We start from the raw sequence: 26,471 nt of genomic DNA, 5'->3' as shown, positions 1-26,471 counted from the left end.
TTTGTGTACCACAACATATTAGTGTCAGATAGTCTCAGCGACAATGAAAACACATAATTTAGCTGTCACACATATGTGCATAAAGCACTAGTAAGAACATATGGTTGGTGATACTTGGAGATGGGGCGTAACTTTAAGTAATGAATATATATGGAATACAGACTTATTGATCTTTAAAACAGTTATTTACTATTTAATTGTTAACGTATTTTGGAAGGAATCACTTACGTTCACTATTTCCTAGTAAAAGTCACTGTGATTAAAACAGGCCATGAATGGAAAGGCACTGGCCTACAGCATTCTCTTGCTTAAAAACACGTCTTCCCAGTCCATTCCCTGTAATTCACATTCCAGAGGGGAAACCCGTCAGCCACGGTTAACACTTCCGGCTCCTGCACTCTCTCCTGTGCAGTCTCTTAGCAGTGATGCTGGCTTCATTTCCTGAGTGTTTCTGGACCCACCATTTCTCCCTGCCACAGTGCTGCCCCCCACCCTGCCAGCTGACCTCTCAGCTGGCGCTCCGTATATTTCCAGAGAAGGAGAAAGTGCCACTCCCCAGGTTAATCCACTTCCACTGGTTTGCGTCCCAGTGTATTTCTCACCATGCTCCTGTCACCCCGTGTTTCCAACCCTCAATGGCACCATGAATCTCAAGTTCAAGTCAATGTGAAATCCTAGGAGCCCGAAGGACTTCACCAATATCCACCTCCCAACCTCCCCTTGCACTGTGCTCCTCTCTCTCTCTGCCTTCTTAAAACTCACAGCTCCTCCTCGTTCTTTTCTGCCCAGGGCCCGTGTGCGTGTCATTCTCACTGCCTGGACCGCCATTCTCTCCTGTCATCTAGGTGATGTCTGAAGGAGTAGGACAGTTTTCAGGTCTCACAGCAAATTGATTATCTTGTCCTTTTCCTTTCCAGTATATATCGTAAAGCAGTGTCACATTTGGGCACCTGTTTGGTTAATACCTATCTCTATCACCAGACTGTCGTTCGGTGAGGGCAAGGTTGTAGGACAATAGTATTTTATTCTCTGTATTTTAGTGCTTGCCACCTCGCTGTCGAATGAATGACTGAATAAATGAGTGAGAAAATGTCATTTCAGCCTCAGACTGAAACACGGAAAAGGTACTTTGGGGCTGGATACCTGGGGAAGTAGGCCGACTTCAGTTGGTTCACATTCCCCTGCTGGCAGGTCCTACCAGATACTTGCATAGTCTCATAATAATAACAAAAAATAAAGATTACTAATTGAATATTTACCATGTCTCAGGACCTGAGCCATGTATTTTACATAGTGCTTTAAAAGATTTGGGCCATGATTTTAAAGCACCTGCAGCAAGAGGTGATGTTAAGAGTTCCCAATTTCTGGGACATTTTTGTCTCCAGCAGGCTGAAAGGACACCAGTTTGAATAATCTGAGGATAATATTTTGAGATGTAAACAGATGGAGGCTCCTTTTCTTGATATTTTCAGCTATTCCATATGGCAGAGGATTGGATTATTATTATTAATTTTTAACAGCGTTAGTTTTTCCTAGCCCTGAGGTTAAAATTTCTGCCCTGTGGGATGAAAGAGAGAAGAGAATGAAAGAGAAGTCTAAAGATTAAATTAGCTAGTGTGTCTTCAAGGTCCCAGGAGAGAGGTGACAGAGCCCCTGTGGTAAGGAGATGAGACAGGACTCAGGCTACTGTTGCCTGACGGGGCCTCAGAGGCAGCAGACCCAGATGCCCTTTTCCTGAATGATGGGGAGCAGAGGAGGTGTCTGCCAGTCCTGTCATGTCAGCGAATCAGGAGACTCCCCTCCAGACCTTCTCATCCCTGCGCTGTTGCTGGAATATCTTATGCACTTGAACCCTAATTTTGTGCACAAGAGACCGTATTTGCACTTCACTCCTTCTTGGAAATGAATAAATATTTTACCACTTTGTAGCTTTATAAACTCTGTTTTCTCGGGGAGGAAGGAAGGTAAGGAGACTCAGAGGATGCCATATGTTCCTTAGTTTTAGCCAGAGGGATCCCACAGAGAGGTGATCCCTCACAAGTTGAGAATGACTAGCACTGCTTTCAGTACCATAGGAGTGAAGTGCCTTCACAGATGCAAGTGGCAGATGAAAGTACATGACTCAGAAGGCAGCATGCATTTCAGTGGGATGCCACAGGCCCAGAGGGCAAGGGGTTAAAAAGAGCTGGGTGTGCTGTGGCCTAGGCAAATCAGGAGTCCTGTTGCCTGCGGAAGAGGGAGCGCTGCCTGCCCTCTGGAATGTTGTGAATGTTCTCTCAGGCTGCAGAGAAGATTTTTTAAATATTATTTTATAAAATAGAAGGGAAAGATAATGCCTTTAGATGCGCTTCCTCCTTTTTTGATAATATATATTACATACCAAGCAAGGCATCTCTCAGGGATGGAGGTTGGTTTGAAAGCCTTCATGCTCATAAATCACATTATTGTCATTATGCATATTTTTGTGTTTTTTTGCTCCAAAATAGCTCAATTTATACCTTGAAAACACTTTTCAAAATTTGTTTTGCTGAAAGGAGAGCAGGATATGCTTCAGAAATAAAAGTGTGCTTATTATTTGGTGGGTTTATTTTATTTTATTTTATTTTATTACTACCATCTCCACTGGTTTCCATGGAATAAAAATTTGATTACAATTTCTAAAATTCACAGATTATCCTCAATAAGCAGAATTTTTTTAAACATTATTTTTTTAAACATTATTTTGCTACTGTTTTGCTGAATTCCATGAGAAGCACTTTTTAGTGTACAACAAAGATATTCTGACCTAGGATCAAAGGTGTAAATTCTTCTGGAGTCAGTGGGTGCTATATGTGGTTTTCTAAGAGATATTTGTTACATGAAATTTGTTCCACAGAGAACAAAACGCTGTTTGCAGCATGCCGAAGTATCTTTGATGTAGCCATGGTTTATAACTATGCATATCTTTTTCTCCCAGCTGTAGCGAGAATGCTGGCTGTCCAGCAGGAAGAGGCATCGTGGCGCCCTTGGAGAAGCACCCGCCTGGGGGACCTGGACGAGGTATTCCTGCTTCTCTCTATTCCAGGTGATCCTGGGTTTGCACCTGAATGTTGCCTCCCGTTAGTTCCGAGCCAACGGAAAATCACTGTTTCTTTCACATCCAGGAACATGTAAAATCCCTGTTCATCCCATCCCAAATAGGGCGGAAATATATTCAGCTTTAATATACTCCAACTTAGCAAGAATGAGAGATTGTCATGTGTGCCTGTGACTAATCTGCACAAGATCCAACCATAACCATTCATTGATTTTATAATGGTTACTATGAAAGGCAGTGTGGTGGTGTTTAGGCAAGAACTAGATTTAATAACAGCCAAACCTCAGCTGAATCTATAGTTCCTATGAGTTGTGTGAACTTGATCCAGTGTTTTACATTTCTGGGCCTCATCTGTAAGGTGAAGTTAGCAATATCTGCCCTCCAGTGTTGTTATAATGCTTAAATAAAATAATTATATATGTAATGCAATCACACACGAGTTCCATCGATGGTTATTTTAATTCAGGAAGTATCCTGAGACCTGACACTTCACCATCCTTGATGGTTGTGTGTCGCCTTTCTTTTCTCAGATACCTACTACTTATTTTGTCCCCTTTGGACATTTGCTAAAGATGTGATGGTTATTCAGTCCTCGCCTGAGAAAGTCTTGATACAGAGATTGCCTACCTTGACCATGTGACCCTGCCATACTGGCCAGCATTTGCTTGGTCTCTAACCAGGTGACTGAGCAGAGAGCTGGTAGCCTTTGGCTTAGTGAAAGAATTTACCAAGAGCACGGAAGAGGACTTTATGTCCCATCTTTGGAAAGTTTTGAATGTGGCACTCAAATATATTTCTTCTTTGCTATTTCTCAATATATCCTCATAATAAACCCCCATTACTTGGGTTTACCCGAATATGTCTCTTTTCATTCAGTGCAAACAGAAAGATAAATCATAAAGCAGTTCTTTCTTTTATTTCGCCAACAATATGGTGCCTAAGTGATAGTTTTAGTGGTGAATATTTTTTCCTAAAGAGCAAGGCATAAAAGACCAATGTCCACTTTATCTCCAAGGAATAGAACTGCACGTTGGGAACTCTCCAGAAGCACAGAATTAGAATATAAAGGATAAACTGCCCGCTGGCCCAAGTCCCAGGTGAAATCTCTGATATCTGATGCTTATAACGTATCGTTTAGTGTTAGAGTAAATGGTAACCTGGGAGAAAGGGGTGGATGGTTTAGTTGTGAAGTGTATATTTGCAAAATTTAGTACAACGACACTAAGTAGAAATTTTTGGCATAATCACTTGGAAGAGATATAAAATTTTCAAATAGCCACTTCGGAAGATTACTTAATTCATGTTTATAAATTAGATTAAAGATGAAAAACATTTAAATGTGAGAGTATCATCTAACATGCCTCAAAGACTTTAATTTATGTGCAAAATGACAATTACCAGATTCTAATTAAATAACGAGGAGAAGAATCCTTTGATGATAGTACAGTCCTTGATTATTAGAATCCAAGTTTATTGATCTTAGGCAATCTCATTTTTTTCTGATCAGACTAAATTAAATTTTATTTTCATGGGAATTAAATAATTTAAGATCAGAATGTTTGGATTTGGTCTGACATAAGTATCATTGTTAATGGATTTTGAGAGAGCCAATTGTCTTCTTTAACTCATATTATTCAAGAAGTTGTTAATCCTCTTTAACTCTTAAGAGATAAGATGTTGTAGACATATATAAATAAAAAATTGCTATTTTATCCTCATAGTATAATTTCTATAATCATGTATCTGCTCATGTATGCATATACATATACATATACATATAAGCACATATATGACCATAAACATGGTTTAAAATAGGATATAAAAAGTTGTATATATTATAACATTATTTTTGATAAAGATGTACCTATAAAAAGTTTTATAATTAACTTTTAAAATTTATTTACTATTTTGAGAGAGAGAGAGAGAGAGAGGAACATCAATTTGTTCTCTTTATTTGTGCATTTATTGTTGACTCTTGTATGTGCCCTGACTGGGGATCCAACCCAAAACCTTGATTTATCTGAATGACATTCTAACCAACTGAGCTACCTGACCAGGGCCTACAGTGAATTTAATGTTTTTATTTAACTATGGTATTAATATATTATGTCATAAATATACCACCAAGTAATCATCTCTTATAGTGTTATTTGAGGCTCAATGTAGAAAGAAATAGATCTGTATTTAATCTGAAGACTTGACATTTTCTTTTCTGAAGCTCATAGTTATTTATTCTCAGCTTCAGTATTCAGCCTGTCTTTGCTATTCATTCATTGATTGATTCACTCATTCACTCATTCATTCTGCAAAATATTATTGAAATGCTCTTATGAGTTCTGAATATTCTGCTAAATTTACAGAAGATAAAGAAAGGTAGATTTCATCTTCTCAAAAATATTTCCTCTGCAAGGAATGGGATATATAAGTAGGTAAAATACTCGAATCATCATGCTGTGAAGATAATATACACACTGCACTGTATGGGGACTAGAGGAAACACTGACCACGTCTGGGGAACAGCAGAGGCGGCTTCAGGGTGTGCTCCCTAAAGAGCTTTTTAAGGAAGGAGCAGCTCTCCACCAAGAGGCGTGAGGAGGGGATGTAGTGACCCCATGACAGTGTGCTGGAGTGGTTATAGCAAAGGGAAGAGGCGCTGTTAATTTTGGGTGTGCTGTAACGGTGTGCGTTAAACAGGGACAACTATTAGGTCTCTGGACTTAAAGTCAATGTTCATGTTTCCTAAAAGGAAGGTATACCCTGATGGGCTCTGTAGTGCGATTCAGCAGTGTCTCTAGGACGTCACCCCAATCTTACCATTTTTCTATTCCTTGTACCATTACGTACTGCATACTCATTTCCTTGCCTGCACTAACAGGCTCAACAAGCCAATTGATGGCCAAGTTCAGTGGTAGAAGCTGTAAGGTATCTGTGTAAAATAGGGATGTTTCTATTGGGTAATTAGATATTATATGTTACAGAAAAAGGCCTATTTTGAAACTTGAGGCAACTTTTTATTTTACTCCTTCCTGACTTACCCCAAAGAGTCAGAAAACTGTAGTTAACTTTTAGAATAATTTAACTGTACAAGTCCGCAGGGTAAGAGGAAACCTCCAGTAGTGATTAGGATCCTAACGATCTGGGATGCCTATACATTCAGTGTAGGCTGTGGACGCACCAGGAGAACCTACAGGAAAAGGAAGCTTATTTCATGTTTTGTCTCCTACTCTGAGGTGGGTTTTTTTTCACTCTTAATTGGAAGAGCCATTGTCTTCTGTATCACATGAGGGTCCAGTTAATCTTCAGGTAGTGTGTGAGCAATGTGCGTGTTAGTGCCACTTAGGGGAGGGTAATATACCATAAGTGGCTACATTTGTCGGGAAATAAAGCTAGAAGCCTCATTTCATGACCTTTTAATGTCTGGCATGTTAAAATAGTCCCCAGGGAATAAATTCATTTCTATGTCTGGGAAATGGAGAGTACACATCCCACTTAATTTTTGTGGCAAGACGTAACATTATGAGTGTGGGCGGGTCAGCTGTTTTTTCTAGTGTCCTGGAGGAACCCCATTCCCCTTCAGTTCCAAAAAGCCTCACTTCCTCTGTCTCAGGAGCTCTTTCAAGACGTAAGTGTGGACAGCGAGCTGTGCTAGGACGACCACACTTCCCAGTTTCCCTGGGATGACAGGACGGCAGCGGGTGCTGTCAGGTAGTGCTCTGCTCATCTGCGCCATCACATCTTTGTCATCTCTGTGCATGGAAGCCCCAGCGTGGCTTCTCCCCCAGCAGGCAGCGCTTGTGTCTCTTTGTGGGAGGGCTACCCTCCTCAGAGGCACAGACTCCAGGGAGCCCCTGTGCCTGAGCACATGGAGAGCTGGGCGGGCCAGGACACAGACCCCGGCACAGATCTCTGCTTAGCCAGTGACTGGCGAGTGCGAGACTTCCTCTCTAGCTCCCTTGGCCCCTGGCCCTCTCGGTGTGACCCACACTCCTTCTCTCTCCACACACCTCTTGGGGAAGCCTGCCGAATTTGGCAAATAAAAATACGGGACACTAGGAAGGAATAGTTTTCTGGAATAAGTATGCCCCGTGTAGTATTTGGGACATACATAACCCACACACACAGAGTAATTATTACTTTACTTAAAATCCAGTGTAACCGATGCCTGGTTCTTTGTCTAATAACCATCCTCCCCTGGGAATTCTCTGGACATGGGGGGTGTTCTCTCTTGGCTTGTTCCCACCACCATTCTGCTGCTTCTCCTCTACCAGGTGTTCCTGGGAATTCACCCCAAGGAATCACTTTAATACAAACCAGGGTCTGCTTCTGGGGAGCCTCCGCTAAGACAGCCGCTCTGCCTGTTGCTTGGCCGTGATTATGAGAACCTCCTCCTCCAACATGTGCTTCGTTTGAATGACAAATCACGCGGTCACTCAAGCTATTACAAAAATGTCACTTAGGACATTGTACTACATTTTCAGGAAATGGAGCATAACGAACTATGTGGTGACCACAGGGTGGGAAATTGGAAAGATTTTGAGAGAAAAGAGGTTTTGCAACAAGTGGGCTTGATCAGGGGTCCGTGGTTTTCAGAACAAGCGGAGATGATGAGCCAGGCCCTGGGACACCCTGGAGAGGTTGAAGCTGTTGCCTGTTTACTGGGACCAAAAGGCCTGATGCTGCACACCAGGGTTTCTGGCCTCACCCAAGTTCCCTTTGCCGGAATATACTAAGAATTGTGGGACAGTAAGACTCCCGGCCTGTGCAGGATTGGACAGTGCTCCCTGTCAGCAGAGAGCACTGAACCTGGAGCTGTGACAGGCTCTCGGGCTGCCCCGTGGCCCTGGGCTCTGTGTGGATCAGCCCTCACAGTGATGAAGATTAAATGTCCCATTAACTGCAGGGATGAATACAGTCATATTTAAATTCATTTAAAGAAAAGCAAGTAACCTTTTTTTGTGTGTGTACATCCAAGTTTATGGCTGAAAATGTATAACCTTGCCTAGAATTGTATAATGAAGCTAATAATTAGTTATTACCTTTTTAAGTTTTAGTTAGAATCTGTTAAGTACTCAGAAGACACCCAAGTAATTGTGTGTTTATTTGAAACTTGTGATAGGAATCTAATTTCTAGATTGATAATTAAATAACATACAGATTATTTGAATGTTAAATTCCAGTGATCACAAATAGTAGCCATGAAAGTGAGACAAATATTTCAGGGGGAGAACTACACAGACTTAGTATGTGACTACATCTGTAGGATTTCAGATTAAATGTTTCCATCAGACAGTAGTCACCACACTACCATACATTCCTACATTTAAAATTAGCGTGTAAATCTTGAGTGAAATATTTGATGTACCTTCACTTGTGGGAAATATAAATTAAGCCATGTGTGCAGGATGATTTTAAATATATAAGACCAAAGAGTCTATTTACTATTGCTTTAAAAAATGAGCTGTGTTAATCAATTTCCTTGGCTGAATTAGTATAAGATGACCCCAACTTTTAAATGCACTCAATTCTCTATCATCAGGACTTTCTCCATGAAGAGATAAAATTTAGAAATTAGAAGACATGATGAATAGCCTTTCATCGAAGGTCAGACATAAGGTACTCAAAGCTAATGGCAAGCATCCTTCGAAGCCAGAACCAATGAGCCCTACCAACATAACAAACTGCTGATACCAGCCTGCAGCCATCTCGAATGTCAAGGGATATGCTCTTCATTTGCAGCGTTTGATTGTTCATATAAATATTTAATGAAAATATTATTAGACTGTTCAGCTGAGTGAAATAAACTGACGGCTTGAGTCGCTACAGAAGCTTACTTAAAATTCACTAAATGAAGTGGCATAATAATTTATTTTGCATATTATATTAGCCTTCTGAGAGGTTTTGTACTTTTAAACTTTTTAGCACTTTTTAAAAGGCACCGTTACTGCCCTAATTGTGAGTTTTTAATATATGTTTATGGTTATTGAAAGCGTAGCAGGCATTTTATAGGGAGAAGGAAAACCATCGTGCACATAATGCGTGATGGAAATGAGGTGACCTTGATGTGGAAGGTTGACTTACCTTTAATATAGCTTCCCAGAGCCTTACTACAGATGTTCACTTTCTACTCCATAAAATCACACAGTGGGTTTCTCAAGAGTAGAACTTACATGATTGAGTAGATAAGGTGGAAAGCTTTTTAAGTAATATGTGAACTTTGAATTTTCAGGAAATTGGAAGTCCCCTGTTCTGAATCTTGCTTACTTTTGAACACTATTTTAGTGAGGCCATGTGAAGAAAAATGTGGAATCCCAGGTTTTAGAGAACTGTTACAAGCCCATATGTATTTACATATAAAATTTCTCACATTGCCTTTCTAAATGCTGCATATATTAGTTGTTTTGAAAAATATTATTAAAGTATTATATAGCTGTATATAGGATACTAAAATACATAGTCAAACAAAAATATATTCTAATAAGTTCTTTGGAAAGTAAGAAACTAGAATAGGGACTGACTTTTTTTTAGGAAGTTAGTAGTGTGAGTGTGTGTGTGTTTGTGTGTGTTCATGCACTCATGTACTTCCATTATTGTGATATTTTCTCTTTGTTTTATCCCCAAATTATAAGAGAAATAAATCCATCACCTTATTTCTTAAGGGTGAGGCATAACCAGCATATCACCCACATGTATCCTTTCAAAGCATTTCTGCACTTTGGAGTAGATGTGGTTAAACCAAGGGTAATGGAAGGGGGAGAAAATATGACTAATAAGAACCTGTTGCAAACTATATAACACTAAGGGTCCAGCATGTGAAATCACATGAGACTCAGGACCCAGAATCCCACGGCTCAGCAGGACCCAGAAAGAGTCCTGCAGCCGCCGCTGCGGCTACCGCCGTGGGAGGTAGGACCCAGAAACCCACCTGCGCATCTGGTCAAGTCCTCCAGAGTCAGGTCCCCGACCACCTGCGCGCAGCCTCCTGCTGAACGGTTGTTACAGTGTGATGGCGTGACAACCACAGGCTTTTTATATAATAGACTAGTGGCCCGGTGCATGAAATTCATGCATGGGGGGTGTCCCTCAGCCAGGCCTGCACCCTCTCCAACCTGGGACCCCTCAGGGGATAACCGGCAGTCGGACATCCCTCTCACAATCCAGAACTGCTGGCTCCTAACCGCTTGCCTGCCTGCCTGATTGTCCCTAACTGCTCCCCTGCTGGCTTGATTACCCCTAACCACCTCTGCCTCGGCCCCACATCCAGGACCCAGGATTCCCTCCTGCAGCTGACCACAGGCACCCGGGATCCGGGTTTCCCTCCCTCTGGTCAGCCATAGGCACCCAGGCTGGCTACAGCCACAGGGGATGGTGGGCAAGTGGCTTTGCCTGGGCTGCAGCCACAAGTGCTGGTGCCTGGGACCATGGGGTGGGAGGCTTCTCCATCTCCCGGGCCACAGCCAGTCACACATACTGGTACCCGGGACTGTGGGGTGGGCGGCTTCTCCCTCTACCAGGCTCTAGCCAGCCGCAGGTGCTGGCGGCAGGACCACAGGCGGGCGGCTTCTCTGTCTTCCCTGGGGTGCAGTGTGGGCAACTTCTCTGGCTGGCTGCATGGGGCAGGCGGCTTCTTCATCTCCTGGGCTGCAGCCAGCCTCAGGCTCTGAGGCCCGGTTTCTCCGTCTCCCCCAGGACATGGGGCAGGCAGACTTGAGGCTTCTGCTGCTGGCTGTAGCCTGGGATCAGGGGGCAGGTGGCTTCTTCGTCTCCCGAGCTGCACCCAGCCTCAGGCGCTGGGGCCCAGTTTCTCCATCTCCCCCAGGACATGGGGCAGGTGGACTTGAGGCTTCTGCTGCTGGCTGTGGCCTGGGATCACAGGGAAGGCAGCTTCTTCGTCTCCTGGGCTGCAACCAGCCTCAGGCGCTGGCACCCAACTTCTCCGACCCCAACAGGCTCGGAGCGGCAGGGGGGAGGGAAGGGGCTGCTGCCATGTTTTCAGGTTAATTTGCATACTCACTCTGATTGGCTGGTAGCATAGCGGAGTGACGGTAATTTGCATGTTTCTCTTTTATTAGTGTAGATTATTGGTCTCTTGAAAGAGATCATCATTTGGAATGAGTTTTTATTTATGAGACCTGCTCAAAGTCTTGATTTGCTTAGGGAATATAAATTGTTTTTGTTAGACTGACATTATTGAATCAAAAAAGAAGTCTACAAACTATGATGTGGATGCAAGCACCAGTGATTGATTTGATTGAATGCACCTAGAAGATATTGTCACAAACTCTGATAATGATTTAGTTAAATTGAACTCTGTCCTTAAGCGTGATTTTCCCTCTAAAATAGAGGTGTTATGAAGATAAGCCTGGACCTCATCCAGGATTAGGTCTATGGCAGTGGGAAATGTTTAAGAGACATTGTCACTTCCTTTCTTCATAACTTTAGGGAAGATAAGTAGAGACTTTCAAAAGGCTTTGCAGCCTTTTGCTCTCTAAGTCAAACTTTTTGGCTGGATATCACTCTATATAGCATTTCTCCATCATACTAACCAATGCATGGCCAAGTGTAAATCTCCCGGGTAAGGAGTCTGTTTTTCTCTTGCTACAGAATGAATTGAACCCAAAGTACTAAAGAAAATCAATATCCCGGAATCCAGGTAAATAACTCATAATTTGTTCTTCAGAATGTCGAAGCTAAACAAGGATACTGAAACTTTCTCCTTAAGCTTAAAAACAATAATCCTGTAATATAGAATGAGATCTATGTGGATAAGTGAAAAAATTTATTCCTTAAAAGAGAAATCTGAGACTAGCCTATGGTATAAATCTGATATTTGAACATTAATTTTGACATGAAAGGGAATTTTTGAGAGGGTTCTCTTGATTAGTTGTCACTCCATGTAGCTCACTGATAAAATCCTAAATGTACAATGTCGTGGTGTTCTCTCTTTTTACTGAGGATATAAATTTAACCTACAGGGGCATAAATTCAGTCACATATATTGAGGACTGTTTTGATAGCAAAGGACATTGAACTCAAAAACAGACTTACTGGAAGAGAATTCTCAGATTCTGTAGCTGTATAGTCATTAAATAATAACCCTCACCTGTCGAGCATGACTTTTCTGCATTTACTGCTGATGCCAACTGGATGAATCAGATGCACTTTCAAGGATCTTTGTTGTCATATAATTTTTCAAGATTGATGCAATGTATGTTAAGCATAATTCAAAGATCAGAAGGCAAAGGCATATGTAGCTTTGTGAATACAAGTCACTTCTTTGATATTTACAGACACGGATAGATGGTAGATATTGAGCTCTTTGCTTTCTTAATGTTTGTCAACTTCTGATGAATAAGAATATAAGATTTCCAATGGATTAAGCCTTCTGATGGTTATATCTATCCTATCTAATAAAGACGGTATATGCAAATTGACCATAACTCTGCGACAAAGATGGTGGCACCCACAGCCAATAAGGAGGGAATATGCAAATTGACATGACAAGGCGAGAGGTAGAAGGTGGCTCTGGCCGGAGCGAAGGCAGAAAGATGGCTCTGGCTGGAGTGAAGGCGGTGCCGGCAGCCAGGGGAAGGAAGGCCTATTCTTGCATGAATCTTCATGCATTGGGCCTCTAGTATATATATAAAAGCCTAAGTGACTTGATGACCCAATGACTGGAATAGCTTGTCGCTATGACATGCACTGACCACCAGGGGGCAGATGCTCAACACAAGAGTTTCCCCCTGGTGGTCAGTGCGCTCCCATAGTGCAGTGGTTCTCAACCTTTCTAATGCTGTGACCCTTTAATACAGTTCCTCATGTTGTGGTGACCCCCAACCATAAAATTATTTTCGTTGCTACTTCATAAATGTAATTTTGCTACTGTTATGAATCGTAATGTAAATATCTGTGTTTTCCGATGGTCTTAGGCGACCCTGCTAGTGTTTCTCGAGACCTACAGGTTGAGAACCGCTAGCAGGGTCGCCTAAGACCATCGGAAACCACAACATGAGGAACTGTATTAAAGGGTCGCAGCATTATAAAAGTTGAGAACCACTGCCATAGTAGGAGTTCTGCTCAGCTGACCGACCCGTCCAGCAGCCCACAAGCCTGGTGGCAGCCACTCACTTCCTCAGTAGTCCTGTAGGTCCAATCTCTGGAGAACGGGTCAGGCACCAACAGACCAGTGCCACCAGCATGATCCTGACCAGCACCACTGGCATCCTGGAAGTCAGCCTTGGGCACCGCAGCTGCTTCCTCTTCCTAGATGCTCCACAAGGAAGAAAGGATATAAAAGTGGTTGACAGGTGGCTCCCAACAGCCCGCGTGAACTTTAGCAGGATGGATCCAGATCCCAGGCTGGCAAGGGCGTCCCAACCCCTGCCTAGAGGGCCAGATGTGTGTCGCCCCCCCCCCCAACCCCTTTGGGACCCCACTCATGCACAAATTCATGCACCAGGCCTCTAGTTTTATTACATGAAGCAAATATAATAATGAAATAATTTCTGATATGTGTAATTTGAAATGAGCACATTTTTCTAATAACAAGAAATACCACTTCTTTTGTAGACAAATATAAACATTTTCTACATGCTTGGGTAGCATACATTATTGGTACCCAAGAAACATTTGCTAAATTGGTTTGTGTAGATGGCTTCCAGATCCTTAAGGTCTTATTAAAGAAATTTAATGAAAAATAAACCCTGTATAATCTTTGTGTGGTAAAGATTAAATTAGAGCATATCTTCTCTTAGGGTTGCCATTCTTACCCTAAATGTCACCACCACATAATAGTTGTGTATGTGTTTTTTTAATTCAGTAAGAATTTATTTATTTATTTTATTCTTTATTGTTTAAAGTATTACATATGTCTCCTTTCCCCCATTGAACTCTCCCCGGTCATTCCCACCATCTCCCCTCCCCCCCCCCCAGCACATGCCCTCATCCCCCTACTGTCTGTGTCCACATGGGTTATGCTTATCTGCACACATACAAGTCCTTTGGTTGATCTTTCACCTCCCCCTCCCCCTGCATTCCCTCTGAAGTTGGATGGTCTGTTCCATGCTTCTATGTCTCTGGATCTATTTTAGTTCTTCACTTCATGTTGTTCATTATATTCCATGAATGAGTGAGATCATGTGATATTTATCTTTCTCTGACTGGCTTATTTTGCTTAGCATAATGCTCTCCAGGTCCATCAATGCTGTTGCAAATGGTAAAAGTTCCTTCTTTTTTAAAGCAGCGAAGTATTCCATTGTGTAGATGTACCACAGTTTTTTAATCCATTCATCTGCTGATGGGCACTTACGCTGTTTCCAAATCTTAGCTATTATAAAATTTGCTGCTATGAACATAGGGGTGAATATGTCCTTTCTGATTGGTATTTCTGATTTCTTCGGATATATTCCTAGAAGTGGGATTACTGGGTCAAATGGGAGTTCCATGTTTAGTTTTTTGAGGAAACTCCATACTGTCTTCCACAGTGGCTGCATCAGTCTGCATTCCCATCAGCAGTGAACGAGGGTTCCTTTTTTCTCTGCATCCTCGCCAGCACTTGTCATTTGTTGATGATAGCCATTCTGACAGGTGTGAGATGGTACCTCATTGTCGTTTTGATTTGTATCTCTCGGATGATTATTGACTTTGAGCATGTTTTCATATCTTTCTTTGCCTTCTGTATGTCCTCTTTTGAAAGGGGTCTATTTAGGTCCTTTGTCCATTTTTTGATTGGGTTGTTTATCTTCCTTTTGTTAAGTTGTATGATTTCCCTATAAACGTTGGGGATTAAAACCTTATTAGAGATAACATTAGCAAATATGTTCTCCCATGCAGTGGGCTTTCTTGTTGTTTTGTTGATGGTTTCTTTTGCTGTGCAGAAGCTTTTTATTTTGATGTAGTCCCATTTGTTTATTTTCTCCATAGTTTCCATTGTCCTAGCAGCTGTCCTAGACTGTCTTGACTCCATTGTATTGTCTTGCCTCCTTTGTCAAATATTATTTGAGCATAATGGCTTGGGTCAATTTCTGTGTTCTCTGTTCTGTTCCATTGGTCTATATGTCCAGGCAGTTTTGAGAACAGTGGTTTTGTTTTATCACCAGAACTTTCTGGATCCAATTTGTTAGCAATACAGTAAAATGAATTTTAAAGTCTCCATTTTGATGTGTTATATTACATTTCCCATGGTTTTCTGTTGTATTTTCTTTAAATTACACTTTTTATGACACATGTCATTTCCTTTCTATTTCCTTTGAGAAAACATCATGAAAAGAATGAGAATATGCAACATCAGAATATCAGTATTTAGAATAAAACATGAACTTAAAAAGTGCTGATAATTTTCCATTCCATATGAATAAATTCAAACATATCTATTGTTATTAATAAAAGTTTGAAACATCCTTTGTGTCAAAACTAGAACATTTAGAAAAATCAGGTGATGAGGTGTGGATTGCACCAACAAAATCACATTGAATGAAGAAATTCACACCAGCTGTTTGTATTCGTTTAGAAACAAAAGTGGATTTAGCACACGGTGCTTATTTTTACCTCTTTCATCCACTAGAAATTTTACCAGAATGTCACCTACATAGGGCTGAATTTTTTTAGCATCATTTCTCATCATGTCTGTCTGTGATTTAAAGTAGTTCCCAGTAGATGGCAATATAGGTACCATATCCAAATGGGCAGTCACACAGCAGGTATGCCCTCTGAGATCAGGGATATTGTGGAAGATCATGGAAAGTAGCATTAGTGGAGCGTATATTAAAGAATGCTATTTATTTTTAAATTAAAAAATGTAACTCAACTAACAAGAGGAGGTTTATATATAATGAAGAGAGTTTGACAAGCAAGAGTTTCTACAATGGTAAGATGCTCTGAAACCTGTTTCTATCCCAAGCACTACAGTAAATCTGAATATTCTCACTGGGATATACTAGTACAGAATGCGTTATAGTTGAAACCTTTATTGCGTTATCTAATCTCTTAGACTCCAGTCTTGCTTATTACCTGTATGTCCTGACTTCATTCCTTTGATCCAGCCTGACCTTGTGAAACTTCTCTTTGTCTCAGCAGCAAAGAACAGTTATGTCAGGACACTCCAGCCAAACCTGCAGTAGCTTTTGGGACAACCTTGCTTCACACCCTGCCGTTCCCTTTTCCTGTTCCTGAGATATTGGCCAAGGCTGTATCTGTAATTTTCTTACCTTGTCCCCGCCTTTGGGTTTGTACATTGTTTTGGTTTTTGTAGGCGTAGTGTTAGCATTCTCTGAGGATGCTGACTGAATCCCATCCCTGCTTCTTGTCTGGGGACAGGGGGGTGTCAGTTCCAGTTCATTCTCTTGATTTGTCATTGACCTCTGGCAGCATCTACTGCAAATCTCTAGGTGAAGACACTGTTCTCTGTTGTCAGCTGCCTAAAACCCGTATAGCTAACAAATGATGATGTTGTGAATTCTTAGAAAGACACTGTAGCACCTCAAAAGGTGGATTATCACTCAAGGATGTGAGCACACTCAAATGTAAAAGTCTCTCTGCTATTCCAGAGGGCTGGGAAAGCCTGCCCATGCATGGCTGTTACCACTTAGGCATTTCTGATTTTAAATTCAGGCAAGTACCTGCAGGCTAGAAAGCTGAGAAAAGAGATAGCTTTGTTTCTCCAACAAAATATTTCATTTTACAGCTTTAATTAAAACAGATGTCTCATGTGAAGATTCTTTTATTTATATAGAGTACACAGCTAAAGCATAGGCTTTTCACTTTCTGAAAAGCCTTTACTGACCAGAAAAATGAGGCCATGCTAACCCAACTTCATTTAAGTCCTCTGACATTTCAAACATTTCAATTTCAACTGCTCTTCACAGTGCCTTTCATACTAAGCTGGATGTGAGCTCCAGGTACAGGTCTGCACAAAGCCACATGGATTGCCGGGGGAAGAGTGAGAATGACAATTGACCAATCCTTGACTTCTCTTCCGGAATCTGTCAAGACTACTCACTGGGAAGTGGATTAATGGTTACACAGGCCTCTCAATATGAGTCCTCAAGGCTACAGGGCTAACAGTGTGAATCCTCTAAGAAGGGCTGTAGCGTTCTGCTCAGAAAGCTCCTAAAGTTCTATGTTCAAGGTTGAGGGTGTGTGATGATTGACTGACTCATTTTGTGAAACTTATTTTAAGGTATTTTTCTCCCTCTAGTTATTTAATGGGTGTATGGCTTACTTGCTATCTATCTATTTATTTATTTATTTATTTATTTATTTATTTATTTATTTATTTATTTCTCTAAGCAGCATCTCTCTACTTATATCCTAAGTAGATTATAAGGCAGGGCATCCCTTTCTTCCATTTCCGGTGTTCTATCTTTTACTTGTCTCATCAGTTTCACTTTCTCTCAGTGTTATGCTCTTTCTTTCTACTCAGGTACCCAGGGGAAGCATTATTTTTCTTCTTCTCTTTGGCTCCTATTATACTAGGACCGTGGTCAGCAAACTGCGGCTCGCAAGCCACATGCAGCTCTTTGGCCCCTTGGGTGTGGCTCTTCCACAAAATACCATGGCCTGGGTGAGTCTATTTTGAAGAAGTGGCGTTAGAAGAAGTTTAAGTTTAAAAAATTTGGCTCTCAAAAGAAATTTCAATCGTTGCACTGTTGATATTTGGCTCTGTTGACTAATGAGTTTGCCGACCACTATACTAGGATGCCACCGATTATAATGCAGAAACTTTGAGAAGTAGGTTTCCCTTTCATACTTCCTTTTGAATATGTAGTGCAGTATTTCACATAAAACGAGCACCGGTAATTTTTTCCCAAGATTGATTGATTGACTTACCTTTTCAATACGAAGTGATGTAGCAGCCTCATGAAATGTTAGCGTTCATTTCCCATATTGCTTTTCTGACAGAACATGCATTATACAGGCTATTTCCTGCACTTTAATTGAAAACAGGTGTTATAGATCATCCTCAGAAGATGGTAAGTGTGCATAAATTCATACATCTTGGGTGAGCATTCTTCTAGGCTGACTAAAGTTGAATAAAATGATTTCCATTCCCTTGGGGAAGTGGAAAAAAATATAAAAAAGAATTGCATGCAATATGGTGAATATGCAGTAGTAAACAGCAAGTAGGAGTAACCTGTTTTGAATAAATATTTTCAATTATTATGATGTGTTAAAATTTTACTTTGAGATTTTTCAAAATATTATTTACTAAATTATATTTAAAAAGAAGACTTTCATTCATAAGCATTCTAAATACATGAGCAAATGGCAAGCCAATGATTGCAAATATTGTTAACAATGATGCTAATCATCATGGCAAAATGAACAGGAAGGAAGCTACATACCACCTGAAGCAAGACACACAACAAGTTAGTGATCATCTTTACAAAGAAGATACATGTCTATACTAATAAAAGGGTAATATGCTAACTAGACTGGGAGACCTTCCGGATGTCCTTCCAGACAATGCATGGTGGCAGGGCTGAGGCAGAGGCGGTTAGGGGCAATCAGGCCGGCAGGGGAGAGCAGTTGGGGGCAAGCAGGCTGGGAGGGGGTATTTGGGGGTGAGCCAGCTGGCGGGGGGGTGGCATTTGGGGGCGAGCAGGCCAGCAGGGGGGGAGTTGGGGGCCAAGCAGGCTGGTGGGGGGGGGCAGTTGAGGGGGTCCAGGCCAGTGGGGGGGAGAAGTTGGGGGTGATCAGTCTGGCAGGCAGAGTGGTTAGGGGCGATCAGGCAGGCAGGCAGGTGAGCAGTTAGGAGCCAGCGGTCCTGGATTGTAAGAAGGATGTCTGCCACAGGAATCAGGCCTAAACCGGCAGCCAGACATCCACCGAGGGGTCCCAGATTGGAGAGGGTGCAGGTCTGGCGGAGGGACACCCTCAATGCATGAATTTAGTGCACTGGGCCACTAGTCTATATATAAAGAAAATGGATTATTCTGTTTTCCTTGTGAAATCTGAATTGCAAATTTTAAGGTATCAGACTTGTCAAATTTTTGGAGGTATTTGCACATAAGAATTGAAAATTATTTAAATTCAAATCTTTATTCAATTTAAATAGAAGTATAAAATGGTAACTGACATTAAACACTAGAGATTTTAGATATTTCAATAAAATATTGAGGTTTAACTTGAATAATTTAGACATATTCAGACTAACTAGAAATATGGTTTACAGGCAAACCTGTAAAAATCCTATAAAAATATATTATGAAAAATATTTGGTGACATTCTACTTTTTCAACAAACTCTACTGTATAGAATTAGCCTGCATCTGACAAAGCTTCTTCTTATAAAAACATAGCTAACACTAAGTCCTAATGCTGCCTTTATTTAGAATTTATTCATATTCACTATCCCCCAACATTATTTCTTTGTTTTCTAAGAATTCACTGGATTATTTTTTTTTTATAATTCAGGATACTGAGGACAAGAAGCAATCCTTAGAAAAGATATATGCTACAAAAAAGAGTCCAATATTAGAGTTATGATGAGTTAGTCAGTGTTAGAGTTAGACTGACCAAAATGGTTATGTTTCACTTCTCAGTTGGGGGATGGGTAAAAGAGGCAGATATGCAGAAGTGTAAGAGTTGGAACTCTGGTATTTGATTCCTGACCCTTATTAACTACTTAGAGGCCTGGTGCACTAATTGGTGCACGGGTGGGGTCCCTCAGCCTGGCAGGTGATCAGGGCCCATTGGGGCTGGCCGGCCAGGGGGAGGGACCGAGGGAGGTTGGCCAGCAGCAGGAGGTTGGTTGTGGGAGCGCACTGACCACCAGGGGGCAGCTTCTGCATTGAGTGTCTGCCCCCTGGTGGTCAGTGCGCATCATAGCTATGGGCCGATGGTCTGGTCGTAATGGTCCCTTAGGCTTTTATATATATAGATGTGACCTTGAACAAGCCATTCACCTATGTACTTCCGTTCTCTTCATGAATCTGAGAACTCTTGAACAAGTCAAAAGGTTAATTTCACTGCTTCTCTCTCCACCAAGGGAACCAGAAGACCTGCTAGGTGGTTATTGCAGGAGAAAGGATAAGTGGTAACATGTCCACCCCTGCTGCTTTCCCTGGGCTCCTCCCATTGAGTGGTTCCCTCCTCATTCACGGATGGCGACGGGTGCACTTCTCCCTGATCCCTTTCCCCCAGCTTGATTCCGTCTGGCTCAAGTCTTATGTATTTTTACTTGTGAAGCTTCCCCTTCCCAACTTGAGACCAAACTGTCATCGCCATCTCTCACTCAGCTGGCTTCTTCTGCACCTTGTCCCCCACAGGCAGTATTTGCCAGACCATCCCCATGACAGCCTCCCATCTCTTATAAACTTGTCAACTCTCACCTTTGTGTGGAGGGTAAAATATACTATCTCCAAGATTCTTCACCATCTGGCTCCAGTCAACCATTGTCCTGTAATTATAGTCTAAGAGGAAGAGAAAATATGAATTAAAAGTGTCAGTAATTAAGATTTTGGAGTCTAACTCTATTGTTCATTGGTTAGAACAATTCTTTACTATTGAACTGACAGGAGGAGACCAGTTTTGTATTGGTGGTAAAGGTGTGCTAAATGAATGATAAAATTCCATATCAGGACTAGTAAAAGTATACTAGAAGGTGGGGCTGTAAAAGCAGAAAGTCAGGGAAGTGATGAAAGGAAACCTTGAGCGGTAGGTAAGACTGACATGGGAACAGGAAGAGTCCTGTGTGTGGAAAGCACAGGGAAAGTTCCAGACCAGGTGGGTGTGTAGGCGTCCAGCAATGCATTAAAGTGAACTGTGTGATGGAGGAAGAAGGTGAAGGTAGAGCAGAGAGAGCTATTGAATATTGAAGCTGAAGATGAGGCAAGTTCAGGGAGCATGGCTGCAGCTCTGTTTTGAATGTACAAGTATCTCTCCACTGCCCCACCCCCACTTTCATCCCTAATCTGCCTTTCTTAATATGATCCATTGAGAGGGAAATGAATTTTGAGAGCATACATATTATTTTTTTCTATATTGCTGCACAATATATTCATTGGTTATTCACTTTTGCACATGTCAGAATCGCCAGAGAAACTTCTAGAATTTCTGATTCAGTAGGTGTGGATTAATGCCCAAGTAATTGCATTTTTAATGTGATCACAGGGCTGGTGAAGGAACCCCATTCTCAGCAGCACTGGGCTATAGTGTAGTCATGAAAAAGACAGGAAAATCATAGTCCCCCCAACTCTCTTTGGGGAGAATATGCTATGTATTAGGAAGAAATACTTGTGTTTGGGGATGGGAATGAGACTCCCAAACTTAGGCTTAAGAAAATGCCTTCCAACTCTGGAGAGTCCTGCTCATTGGAAGGCTCTTTGCTGAGCTGAGCTTGGCATGAGTTGGGATTACATGTCTATGGATAAAGACGAGCTGAATTTAATCTCTCAGCATGAAAAAGAGAAGTTAAAATAGCTCAGGAGTAAATGGAAAGAAGAGGGGCCAGTGAGGCGGGCCTTGTGCAGAGAGGGGAAGAAAAGTCTCTAGTGACGGTAAAATAAAGGTGAAACTTAGCAAAAGGAACAAGTATAAGCGATTTTTTAAGAACTTAGCTCTGGTCACGTGAGACTGAATGATCAGAAATGCTTTGGGGCAAAAGCACACTTTGCAGGAGTGGAAAATACTGCTGTATAGACCCAGAGATCCCAGGATGGGGGGAGCTAATGACTGACTACTATTATCCTATAAAAATGATTAAAATATTCATTTTAAAATTTATATTGTACCTCATGCTGGAATCAGGATGATGGCTCATCTCTGTTGTAGTTAAACATTTGCAATGCATGCATCACTTATCAAATGAAATAAACCCTTCAAAGCTGTCAATTAATAGAAAGGCAGAACAATAGAAATCTCAAGAGCTTTGGGGACAAACACATCAGGTAAAAATAAATATTCCTTCAAAGGAGAAAAATAAACAATTTCCAGCTCACTTCATACTCCGCATTCACAGAGACACATTGAAATCAAGGTCATGATGTCTAAGAATATTCCCTGCTCATAGCCATTGATTCCCAGACTTATTCATCTTTGCTAAAATAACAAAGTACTGACCTGTCTGCTTAATTAGCCAAGGAAGATGAGACATCTGTCAAAGGAAAATAGTAAATAACCAGGACTATTCATGTTTCTGTATAAAAACTTCACCTCCTTTCTAATGTTAAAGTATATTTCTTTTCAGAAAAAAAAAAACTAGAAATGAAGAAATTTCAAATTATAAAATCACCTATAATCCCAGCCTGTACAGGATATTTACATATTACCTATACACATTCTGATATCACATGCAAAAAACACTTAAAATTCTCTATCTTCTAAACTATGTTCATCATGGCCAGTGTGGCTCAGTGGTTGAGCATTGACCTATGAACCTCAGTTCAATTCCAGGTTAGGGTACATGCCCAGGTTGCGGGCTCAATCCCCAGTGTGGGGTGTGTAGGAGGCAGCCGATCTATGATTCTCTCTTATCATTGATGTTTCTATCTTTCTCTCCCTCTCCCTTCCTCTTTCTGAAATCAATAAAAACATATTTAAAAAAAAAACAAAAATGTTCATGTATCATTTCATTTTTACCTTTTTCTCTTATGCTTTAGGTTATCCTACCTAATAAAATAATAATATGCAAATCGACCACACCTTCACTACACCCAAGCCACGCCCACCAGCCAATCAGGATGAGCATGCAAATTACCCAACAAAGATGGCGGTTAATTTGCATACGCTGAGGGAGGGAGGAGTGAAGACTGAAGACAACTTAGAAGGAAGAGGGAGGAAAAGTGGAAAGCAAGGTGGCTGCCAGAGGGAAAGCCTGGGCAGGGCCGAGTGGGGCAGGCGGCAGCAGGACGAGGGTGCAGGCGCTGCGGCTGCAAGGGCGATGGCGGCTGCGCGTATGGCCGCAGCGGCCGCTTGCAGGATTCTTCCTGCAAATGGGCTACTAGTTCTTAAATAAACAGCATAGTATTGCAATTTATTGCTTTTATCCAAGTGAAAGGGATGTTTCCATCTAATGGAGAATTGAATTATTTTTTATATATAATAATAAATATATATATATATTTATATATATATATATATATTTTTTTTTTAAATGTACCCTGACCTGGACTTGAACCAGCAACCTATTGGTTTCTGGTCGATGCTCAACTGCTTAGCCACACTGGCCAGGCTGGTACATCTTTTTATGTATTATTTTCATGCAATTTACAATATTTTCATTAAGAATAATATTAATTATGTGTGTATTTTTGTTGTACATTTATTTTAAATAATTTATAGTTTATACAGTAGGTTTATAACAACATGTGATTAGATTTATGATTTTCAAAATTGCCATATTCAAGAACAATTTCATTACTACTGACTCTTAATGTATAATGAAGAGTTCAGCAAAAATTCTCTTGCTCCCCAATTTCTCTCATTGCAATTAGATCTGCATTTATATATGTATATAATTATTATTAACTAGAGGCCTGGTGCATGAAAATTCATGCACTGGCCGGGGTGGGGGGTGTGTCTCTCAGCCTGGTCTGCCCCCTCTCACAGTCCTGGAGCCCTCGGGGATGGGAGGTGACCCGGAAATCATGGGAAGGCAATGCCCCCATCACACCTCTGCTGCTGCCACTGCCGGCAACGCAAGCCTCGGCTGGCCCTAGTTACCTGAGCCTCGGGTGGCCCAGGGTGCTGGGCAGTCGACATCTGAGGCTTGCCTGCACCCTGGGCTGGCCCTGGGTGGCTGGGGGGCTGAGGGTGGGTCCGGCTGCACTGTGCATCTGCCACCTCCCCCCCCCCCAGGCGGAGCTGAAAGGACTGTGGGACTCTGGCGGGGCTAAGGGGTGGACTGGGCGCTGCCATCTTGCAGCAGTGAGCTCCACCATCTTTGTGATGGTGTGACGGTCAGTTTGCATATTCCCTCTTTATTAGATAAGATTTTCATGTCATCTTTAAGAATGAATATTTGTGATTTTGCGATTTTTGTTAACCTATTGCTCACTCTTTTTTATTTTATTTTTTCATTCTGTGCTTGGCATTGTGTTTGGCATCTTGGTATTCAAAAAATATATGTTGAATTAATGACTAACTTAAACTTCATTTTAATTATACAGACTAGCCATCACAGAGGTGATGATATGAGACAGAATCAGGGCTTATGCCATCCTATAAATCTAACCTCTATGTTAAGAATTCTTTAGTTAGGAATTGCTTTGAATCTGTAGATCGCTTTGAGTAGTATGGACATTATAATGTTAGTCCTTCCAATCCATGAGTACAGTATATGCTTTCACTTATTTCTATCTTCATCAATTTCTTTCTTCACTGTCCTACAGTTTTCCAAGTATAGGTCTGTTGCCTCCTTGGTTAAATTTATTCCTAAATAGGTTATTTTTGCGGTTGTTGCAATAATAAATGGGATTGTTTTCTTAGTTTCTCTTTCTGTAAAGGGGGAGGAGGGGGGGGCACATCTGTAATAGTGTCAACAACAAAAACCCGCAGACATGCATTCTTAGCGTTTTGTTCAAAGGGAGGCCATGGAAAGCTGCTCTGCGGAATCTTGGTCGGAATGCAAAACAGCTTGGAGTCTTTAAGATTAGAGCTTTCCCGAGCCAAGTTTTGTCAGGATTTCACTGTTGGACTCCCCAAATCTCTCGGGGAAGAAACTCTTAGGATTCTCATAACAAGCAGCTAGGGAAGAAGGCCACACACGGAGACCGCAGGGGAGCCCCGGGAGGCGGAGAGGCAGTGAACGAGGGAGCAGAGCAGATCCGCAGGAAAAAGTAATGCTCATATTTTGGATGACACCAGACAGAACTTTAAAGTTTGCGGCTGGTCAGAGTTTCTCCTTGCATTTTTTTGGTAAGGCAGCTGAGTCCTTAAGGCATAAATGTGAAAACTAAGGCTTGAAACATTCTTACTCAGGGTTCAGGAAGATGAGCCCACACGCCTCTGCTCACTTCACCGTGTTCCACACGGTATGTGTGTCTCAGCACCAGGCAGAAGTCTCTGCTCGCCGTTCTCTTAGACATGAACCAGGCTATTATTGCACTGTTTCACTCCAGACACTTTTTAGGGTGGCCTGACCGGCTTTATGAAAGGCCTGGAGGGATTTATAAAGTAATTGAAGGGAAAATGACATTTTTACAATAGTGAGTTCTCTCTTACAGAATATGTTCTCTTTCAGTTCATTGCAGTCTACTTTTATGACTTTCAAGAAAGCTTTAGAATTTTTCCTTTTCTTTCTTTTTTCTTTTTTGGTTATTTGTGAGTTCTAAAGTGCCTTTTGTGTGTGTGCCACACTTTATTATATTTTCTATTTAATAACATTTCTATTTGATAAAAATGGCACATAGGTAGGAAAATTATTAATGTTTGTTAAGCTTTATTTAATTTCGCCACTTAATTATTCTATATGTCTAAATGTGGGAAGTTGATTGTCTTGTATTTTCACTGCACATAAGTAACATGTTTGAAAATAATTGCAATTTTGAATTCTGGATCCCAATATTCATATCATAGTAATTGTTTCATAATTTCATCTTTATGGATGTAGTGAAATTTCTCTCCACAGGCAACACATTAGAGGCCTCATAGCCATAAATTCTCAGCACATTTGATATGCCTTGTCTTATAAAGTGGCCAATCAAGGTCTTTCACACTCGTTTTTATTTAAGCATCTCTGATGGCTAATGAAGTGAGTCATATTTCAGATGGTAACTTACCAGGTTGGATTTCTCTTGTGATCATTGACTAGTTTATTTCTTTTACCTATTTTTCTTTTTTTAAAATTTATTTGAGGAAATTATTTATACAAACAATTTAGCCCTTATTATTCTGTAATCATGTTTTTTTAAAAAATATGTCTTTAATTATAATTGACATCAGTATTATATTAGCACTTGAAATTATCACAGCTGGTCTTTGCTGTCTGGTTTATTTTCAGTTCAACATTAATTATATGTTGTAGCCCTTTAGGTTCCCAAGCCTCAATTATTTAAAAGAACTCTTCCTCTTCGGCAGAGTTCTGCTCCAGTTGTCATCCTCTCACCCCAGCTTTTGATTTACCCAGGAACATGGTGGGAAAGCGGCAGCCAGTGTAATTTTTACCTCTTCTTCTGACTTCCATTTACTCCTGCGGTAAATACTGGCTCCAAAATTTTAGGTTGCTTAAGTAACTCTTGGAGTGCTTCAGGGAGATGGTATTTAAATACTCGGTCCAGTTTTTCTAGTTGTGTCAGCAGAACAGTTTTGGGTTATGACATGTCCCAGAATTCCTAGCATAAAAAAGCGTTTATTCCCCCGTTTCCCTGTATCTTCACTTATACATCTGAATTGACTTTTCTTATTCCAGAACCTGTTAAAAACAAAATGGAGGCACTCATGCTAAGCCCCATGGCATCAAA

Source organism: Eptesicus fuscus, chromosome 14, assembly GCF_027574615.1.
Source record: "Eptesicus fuscus isolate TK198812 chromosome 14, DD_ASM_mEF_20220401, whole genome shotgun sequence".
In the NCBI taxonomy this organism is placed as follows: domain Eukaryota; kingdom Metazoa; phylum Chordata; class Mammalia; order Chiroptera; family Vespertilionidae; genus Eptesicus; species Eptesicus fuscus.
The sequence above is the reverse complement of the archived record's forward strand: the minus strand, read 5'-3'. Positions refer to the sequence as shown.